At 39.1% G+C, this 8551-nt stretch overlaps 1 pseudogene; it reads left to right on the top strand.

Annotated features, from left to right (window-relative positions):
* Nucleotides 1-4313: 4313 nt before the first annotated feature.
* On the top strand, nt 4314-8293 carry LOC143541526 (early light-induced protein, chloroplastic pseudogene; annotated as a pseudogene).
* Nucleotides 8294-8551: the final 258 nt, after the last annotated feature.

Below are 8551 nucleotides of genomic sequence, written 5' to 3'. Positions count from 1 at the left end.
TACTCTAAAACTTCGCAACATGCCGTCTCTACCTGACTACTGCCAACGGCTTTGAGAAATAGGAAGCCAATTGTCCAATCTCGGTATTGCGGTGAATGATGAACGCCTCGTAATCCAACTTGTTCGGGGTTTGCCACCCGAGTTTAATGCCACTGGAGCCATTATAAACCAATCTCTACCATCATGGGAAGACACTTGTGAAATGCTCCGATCTGAATATGATAGGCAGCAGGCATGTGACCAGGCCGATCCTATCGCTGCAGTTGTGGTACATGATAATTCTCATGACCAACCATCCGTGCACAGCCGCCGCAAATCTTCAAGCGAATCCAGTCATGGCGGTCGTTCCTCTAACCACAACAGAAGGTTCAACACCAAGTCGGACCCACATAATAATAATTCAAGGTTCCACCAGCAGCCATCTAGGTCAAAAAGGTCTAATCCAACCCAATTTCATTCCGGCCCATCTTGGCAGTTTCAGTCCGGCCCACAAGCTTCATGGCCAAACTATTGGAATCTACCACCTCCACCTCCTTGCCCCTATCCCACTCAACCGGACTGGGCTCCAGCTCCATGGGTTACACCATATCAACCCATGGCACAGGCTCGATCATCCAAGTCTTTGCCCACAGGGAATCAAGGTACTAGCTCCACTGCTCAAGCACATGTTACTGACTTTGATGCACACAATCCTACTGATTTGTCAAATGCATTTGCTGCTATGAAGACTGACGATGAGGACGGTTTTTTGCACATGGATACGGGTGCCACCTCTCACATCACGGGTGACCAAGGTGATCTTAATTCCCCTTTGTTACCTAGTTCAATAACTTCTATACTTGTTGGCAATGGACAGCGCATTCCATTCCTCGGATCGGGCAATAGCACAATTCCCACTTCCACAAAACCTTTACATCTTAAAAACGTCCTTTACGCTCCTAATATCATTAAAAACCTACTTAGTGTCCGTCAATTCAATATTGATAATTGGACATCCATTGAATTTGACCCATTTGGTTTTTCTGTGAAGGACTTCACGGATGGGAAGATCCTGACGAGGCATGACAGTGACAGTCATCTCTACCCGCTCACCAACACTACCGCTTCCGCATTTCATTTTTCACATGAACAAGATTTTTGGCATAATCGTCTTGGCCATCCTGGATTGTCTATTTTTAATTCCCTTATCATGAATAATTTTATTTCATGTAGTAAACGTAATCGTGAACTTGTTTGTCAATCATGTCAATTATCCAAGAGTAAGCGTTTACCATTTTCATTATCCTTGTCACAAACCTTATTGTCATTTGACATCATTCATTGTGATTTGTGGACCTCCCCGGTCCCAAGTAAAACCGGATATAAATACTATATGGTACTCGTTGATGACAAAACACAATGCACTTGGATATTTCCTCTTAAATTTAAATCCGAGACTTTAGAAAAATTTGCCAAGTTTCATAATTTTATTCTCACACAATTTAATGTTCACATAAAATCTTTTCAGTGTGATTTAAGGGGTGAATTTGACAATCACAACTTTAAAAATCTTGCAAATTCTAAAGGACTCCAATTTCGTTTTTCATATCCTTAAACCTCCCAACAAAATGGGAAATATGAACGCATGATTCGACGATTAAATGAAATCATGCTCACCCTCCTAACTCATGCTTCTTTACCCCCAAATTTTTTGGTTGAAGCACTTCACGTTGCTACTTACCTCCACAATTTTTACCTACTAAACTCCTAAAATTACACTCACCCATGGCCGCCTTATATCAACGACACCCCACCTATGACCACCTACGAGTGTTTGGTTGTGCTTGCTATCCTAACGTTTCGGCAACACGACCACATAAACTTAGCCCACATTCATCTTTGTGTGTCTTTTTAGGCTATCCGGCTAATTTTCGCGGATATCAATGCCTAAAATTATCGACGGGCAAGGTCATTTTGTCCCGACACGTCATCTTTGATGAATCATGTTTTCCATTCAAAACCATATCACCTCTAAACCCAACTGACTACTCATTTCTAGACTCCGATCCATCTCCACTTTTATTCCCATCTCACATTACAACTCAAAATCTAACCCAAGCATTCCCATCAACAACCCAACTTCAACAAACCCCTCTATCCCCACCATTTGTCCACTAACCCCACTAACCCACCATCGGACCCTCCCTCACAACCTATACCTGCACCGTCCATCCACTCAATACCAGTCCCACCTATACACTCCTCACCTAACCAATCTCCATCTTCCAAACATACCCCTACCACCTATGTACACAACATTCAACACCCCACTAACCCACATGTTAACTCTCCAACACCACCAATCCCAAACACTTCCACCCACCCCATGACAACCCGCGTCCGTGCCAGTATCTCCAAACCTAAAACCCAATTTAACGTTCACACAAACTCAATCTCACCATTACCTACATCTTATCTTACCGTGTTAAACGATCCAAATTGGGAAACTGCCATGCTCGATGAGTATAACGCGTTAATGAACACTAACACTTGGGAGTTAGTCCCGAGGCCACCCGATGCCCATGTTATTCGATGTATGTGGCTGTTTCGACATAAGTTTAATGCCACCGGTCAACTACAACAATATAAAGCATGACTTGTGGTAAATTGGAAGTCTCAACATGTTGGAATTGACTGTAACGAAACATTCAGTCCGGTGGTCAAACCAACCACCATTCGTACCGTGCTCAGTTTAGCTACGTCCCGGTCTTGGCCAATCCATCAACTGGATGTCAAGAACGCCTTTTTACACGGTGACCTCAAAGAAACGGTATATATGTTTCAACCATCGGGATTTAAAGATCCGCAACACCCGGCTCACATTTGCAAATTAAAAAAAATCGTTGTATGGACTCAAAAAAGCACCGCGTGCGTGGTTTGAACGATTTGCCACATATTTACTCAACTACGGTTTTAAAAGTGCTGTTTCGGACTCATCATTATTCATCTACAAAAAGGGCGACCAAGTGGCTTACTTATTACTTTATGTTGATATATAATTCTAACCGCATCTCACACGAGTCTGTTGCATACCGTTATCGCCTCTCTCTCCAAAGAGTTTGCCATGTCTGGTTTGGGGAAACTCCACTATTTTCTAGGCGTCTCTGTTAAATATCAACATGGAGATTTATTTCTTTCCCAAGAGACATACGCTGAGGGCATCTTGGCTCGATCAAATATAACTACTTGCAAACCGGCCACCACACCAGTTGATACTTCTGCCAAGCTAAGTGCAAATTCCAGTCCACCTATTGCTGATCTGACCCTATACCGCAGCCTCGCCGGTGCACTTCAGTACCTTACATTGACCCGTCTAGACATATCCTATGCGGTACAACAAATCTGCCTTTTCATGCATGACCCATGAGAACCTCACCTACACTTTCTTAAAAGAGTCTTGCTTTACTTACGCGGTACCACTTCTCATGGGTTACATATCCGCCCTTCTCGGTCGATGTCTCTCATCGCATACTCTGATGCGGACTGGGGTGGTTGTCCCGATTCCCGACGCTCCACCTCGGGATATTGTATTTTTTGGGCACTAATTTAGTCTCATGGTCGTCGAAACGTCAAGCCACTATCTCGAGATCTAGTGCTGAAGCAGAATACCGTGGTGTTGCAAATACGGTCGCCGAAACGAGTTGGTTGAGAAACCTCTTCCTTGAATTATTCGTTCCAACTCGCCAAGTCACAATTGTGTACTGTGATAACTTATCTTCCGTATAACTCTCCGAAAACCCGGTTCAACATCAACGAAACAAGCACATTGAAATTGACATTCATTTTGTTCGAGACAAGGTTCGAGTTGGTGATATCCGTGTACTTCACATACCCGTAGACTACCAGTATGCTGATATTTTCACAAAAGGACTACCACGACCTCTCTTCTCCATATTCAAGTCCAGTCTTTGCGTTCGTGGTCCTCCCACTAAGTCAAACGATATTTTTGGAAACATGTAATTGTATTCAACGTATTTAATTTGTGATTATTCTCTTTCCTTTGTAGTCTCCTTGTTTGTTAGGCCATTATTGTATTTATACCTTGTATCATGGTAAAAAAATATCGGACAATTATTGGTTCCTTCAACCACAACATCCTCTCATCGGCTAATATGAAAGCCACGTGACCATGCCCCAAAAAGCCACCAACGTTGCCCTCAAACTATCCACTTGCATGTATTCACCCACTCCTATAAATACCACCATCACCTCAAATCGCCAACAACTAATTCCACAATAACAATATTAATAACAACATTAACACATAAAGAAACATGTCAACTACTTCCTCAATTTTCACTTCAACTCCACGCACACATCTCACCACCTTCAAAAGAACCACCACTTTCTCCGTTAGATGCATGTGTCAGCCACCGCAACAACAACCTCAAGATGCTTCAACCGAGGGCCCCACACCACCAATAAACACTCCAACACCAACACCAGCACCCAAGGAACAGAGCACTAAGTTCTCGGATGTGGTGGCGTTCAGTGGGCCAGCACCCGAGAAGATAAACGGAAGGTTAGCGATGATAGGGTTTGTGTCCGCAATGGCGGTGGAGCTAAGCAGTGGTCAAGGTGTGTTGACTCAGATAACTAACGGTGGTGTGACGGTGTTTTTAGGGACGAGTGTGGTGCTGACGCTGGCGTCGTTGTTTAAAGGGGTGAAGGTGGAGTCCAAGTCCAGTGGGTTAATGACGTCGGATGCGGAGCTGTGGAATGGGCGGTTTGCGATGTTGGGTTTGGTGGCTTTGGCTTTTACAGAGTATGTTACAGGCAATGCATTTTATCCCCCGTATTACGGAGTTGTTTTACATTATTCGTTTTTAATATTTATATATGTATATTTGGATTTTAATTTTATTTATTGTAAGAAAGTAAATAATTAATATACTTGTGGTTTGATTATAAAATGGTTTCACAAATAAATGATATATTATAATCCGGTTTAAAAGCTATCTGGATTTGGTGATACCCATTACCCGTTTATTTTCTTTATTATAAAATTGTTTTTAATTATAAATAATATCTTTTTTTAAATAAAATAGGAGATTAATTTTTAGTATATCTCTATTTTATAGGATTTTCATATCAAATATTTTATGAGATTAATTTTTAATATAATGAGATGTTATAACCCATTTAAGAGCTATCTGGGTCTGGTGAGACATTTACCCGTGAATTCGGGTCAAATGCGTGAGAAACCTTCATTTACTAATAAAGCAATCTGATGGCTTGTGAGAATGGTTGTTTTACATTTTTTGTTTTTTAATATTTATCTTTTGGATTTTAATTTTCTTTATTGTAAGAAAGTTAATAATATATTTAGGGTTTGATGATGAAAGAGTTTCATAAATAAATGATATGTTATAACCTGTTTAAAAGAGTTATCTGGTTTTGGTAAGATCCAAACCCATAAATTCGGGTTAAATCAATTAGAGGCCTCTATTTAAAAATCAAGAAATCTGGTGGCTTCCATAAAAGGGAGAGCGGCCACATTGCGACACATAAGATTTTAGGGGTTTCGTTTATATATATATTATAGATTGTAATCATGTAAACTAATTTCAGGGTAATTAATATCTACTTTTGTTTATATATTTGTAAATAAGATGTAAGAAATGTTAGAAATAAAACCAATTTAAAAAATGTTAGAAATTAGGAGGTGTTTGGGATTCCTTATTTTAACTCCTTATAATTTTTTATTAAGTTAATAAGTTACAAAAGTATAACTTATGGAACTTTTCCTCTCACAATATAAGCAATCCCAAACATCTTATTCTTTTCAAAAAGTTAATAAGTTATAAGTTGATGAAAATAAGCAATTTCAAACACCCCCTTAAACCACTGGGAAAAAATAAGCATTAAAGCTAGTGTTAACTTCACGAGCTGAATAGGATAGAGAGAGAGGTTGTTCTTAATGATCATATTTATAACTTATTATCAAAGAAAACATACTAGTAAGGCTGGGGTATAGGGATACTCCCTTTTTCCACACGCATGAGGTGGGGTAGCAAAGGATTAGTCCCACATGGCGTCCTACGTAAAAGGGGTCACGCGCATGACACACCTGAAACACCACCCTCCTCTTTTTCTGGTCACGCGTGATGTAGGCTAGTGACTATGGTCACTCTCTTCCTTTCTTTTAATTAAATAAAAAAAAATCAAAAATGGAGAATGATGAAGAATGAGGAGAATGATGCATACTGATGGTTTAAGAGTGAGGTTAAATGATGGGAAAAAACTGACGTGACGAGTGAGAGAAATGGTGTTGAGGAATGCCTTGGCCTAAGAAACTAAAAGGGCAAACGACTAAACATTAGAGAGTTTTAAAACCATTTGACCCATCTAAAGTTTGCCTTATTGTTTCTACTAGAAATCCATATAAGCGAAAGATCTATATAATCTAACTATACTAATAAAAGGAAATAATGAGGTGTGGCAGTCTCATATTTATTCTTGGCCTAATCTATCTTCTCATTAATCCTATCTATCCATGGGTTATGGGGCAAAACCATTTTGGCAAATGGGTTATAATTTATTTTCTAATTCTCTAATCTCTTATATCCTATCTATACATGGATCATCAGTCAAAACAATTTTGACAAATGAGTTATAATTTCCCCTCTAATCTCTCATACAATTCATCATAGCTAATCATGGGTAATAGATCAAAACAATTTTGACAAATATTGTTTGTAAAGAGATTTTTTTGAGTTTGTAAATTTGAGATTCTAGACTTTTTTATTATCTGTACTATATATTTTATTTTCTTTTTACCTTTAATTTTCTATATTTCTTTCAAATAACATACCTTATTAATTTTTAGATAAATTGGCTTCATATAATCCCAACTACGCTTGATTGGCAAATATAAATCTCAGCTATTGAAATGACAAAAAATAATTCCAACTACGCATGTAGGTGCAAAGTTAACAGAAACTTATCCAGCCATTAGTTTTTGGTGACGTGGCTGCTGACGTGCCTCTTAACCAGTTGACGGGGACGATGAGTTTTCATTAACCAGCTGATTGGGATGATGAGTTGTCATCAATTACAAAAAAATTAATAATAATAATAATAATAATAATAATAATAATAATAAACCCACATCATCTCTCTCTCGTCACACACACACACTCTCTCTCTCTCTCTAATCTCTCCGACCACCACCTCACCATCTCCGACCACCGTTATAAGCCCCGTCCACCTATCACCATCGTAAAAGTATTTGGATGTCATCTTCCCAGCTATGCAGTCAATAGCGGTGAGATAGTGGTTAGCAGACCTTTTCAAAATAGCGGTGCCAATAGCGGTCCAAAATAGCGGAACCGCTATTGGCGGCGCTATTGGCCGCTATTTAACCGACTTTTTATTCCTAGATAGTGATCATAGAACCGATTTTCAAGGTTTGTATATTTGGGCTAAATTAAGAAAGACGAAAATAGCTCAAACTTCAAATTTGATCCTTTTTTTTTGTGTATAACCAGTTTTTTTATCCAAACCCTAGAAAAGTCATGTTCTCACTCTTTCGTCTGCCAATGATTCCTTAGTTGATGTGTACTCAGAGGAAGATTTAATTGCTTATGATTAAATCATGTTTCAGTTATTGATACTTTTGTGTTTTTTACTTTTGATATTACAATTAATATATATATATATATATATATATATATATGATGCATGATATTAAAATTACCGCTTTCTCATCCCTATCCCACTGCGATAACTTATATCTCAAATAGCGGCCATTGACCGCTAACCGATTTTTACCACATTAACTGCATAGCTTCCCAGAACCTAAACCCTTAGTTTCTTTGTAGCTCCGACAACCACCAGAATCATAATAGTTTCCTCTCCCGAAACCGTAGCTACAACGCTGGCCGATTTCAGATCTGAAAACCCTAATGATGGCTTGGGGGAATTGAACAAGCAACAGCTGTTGAAGCTACCTTCTTCCTGGTCATCCACCACCTTCTTCCACCAATTTCTGTGGCCGTAGAAGCTACCGTCAAACCGTTTGCCGTCATTGGCTCTGCAACCTTTGTATGAAAGGTGAAGCCTACGGCTTTCTTTATCAGCACGACAAATCACGCATGCCCATTCGCAGATTCTTTCGATTGTACAGCGAGTGCCATGAACAAGACTATGCTTATAAGCATACCAATGAATATATAAAGGAGTGTAACATGTAAGTTTTTGGGTTTTTGTTTAATTTGATAGAGACAACTCAGCGGGCCCGTCAGCTAGTTAAGAGACACGTCAACGGCCACGTCATCAAAAACTAACTGATGGCTAAGTTTCAGTTAACTTTGCACCCACATGCATAGTCGGGATTATTTTTTGTCATTTCAATAGCTGAGACTTATATTTGTCAATCGGGCATAGTTAGGATTATATGAAGCCAATTTACCTAATTTTTATTATTTGACAAATCCCGTGTATTACACGAATTCAAAAACTAGTTAACAATTAAAAGAAAAAAAGAAAGAAACCCTTAGCCGAACTATGA

The sequence above is a fragment of the Bidens hawaiensis genome, unplaced genomic scaffold, assembly GCF_021521415.1.
Source record: "Bidens hawaiensis isolate Kalapana, Puna unplaced genomic scaffold, B.hawaiensis_p1.1 tig00012610_1, whole genome shotgun sequence".
In the NCBI taxonomy this organism is placed as follows: Eukaryota; Viridiplantae; Streptophyta; class Magnoliopsida; order Asterales; family Asteraceae; genus Bidens; species Bidens hawaiensis.
Note: the sequence above shows the minus strand (reverse complement) of the source record. Positions and strands in the feature narration are given on the sequence as shown.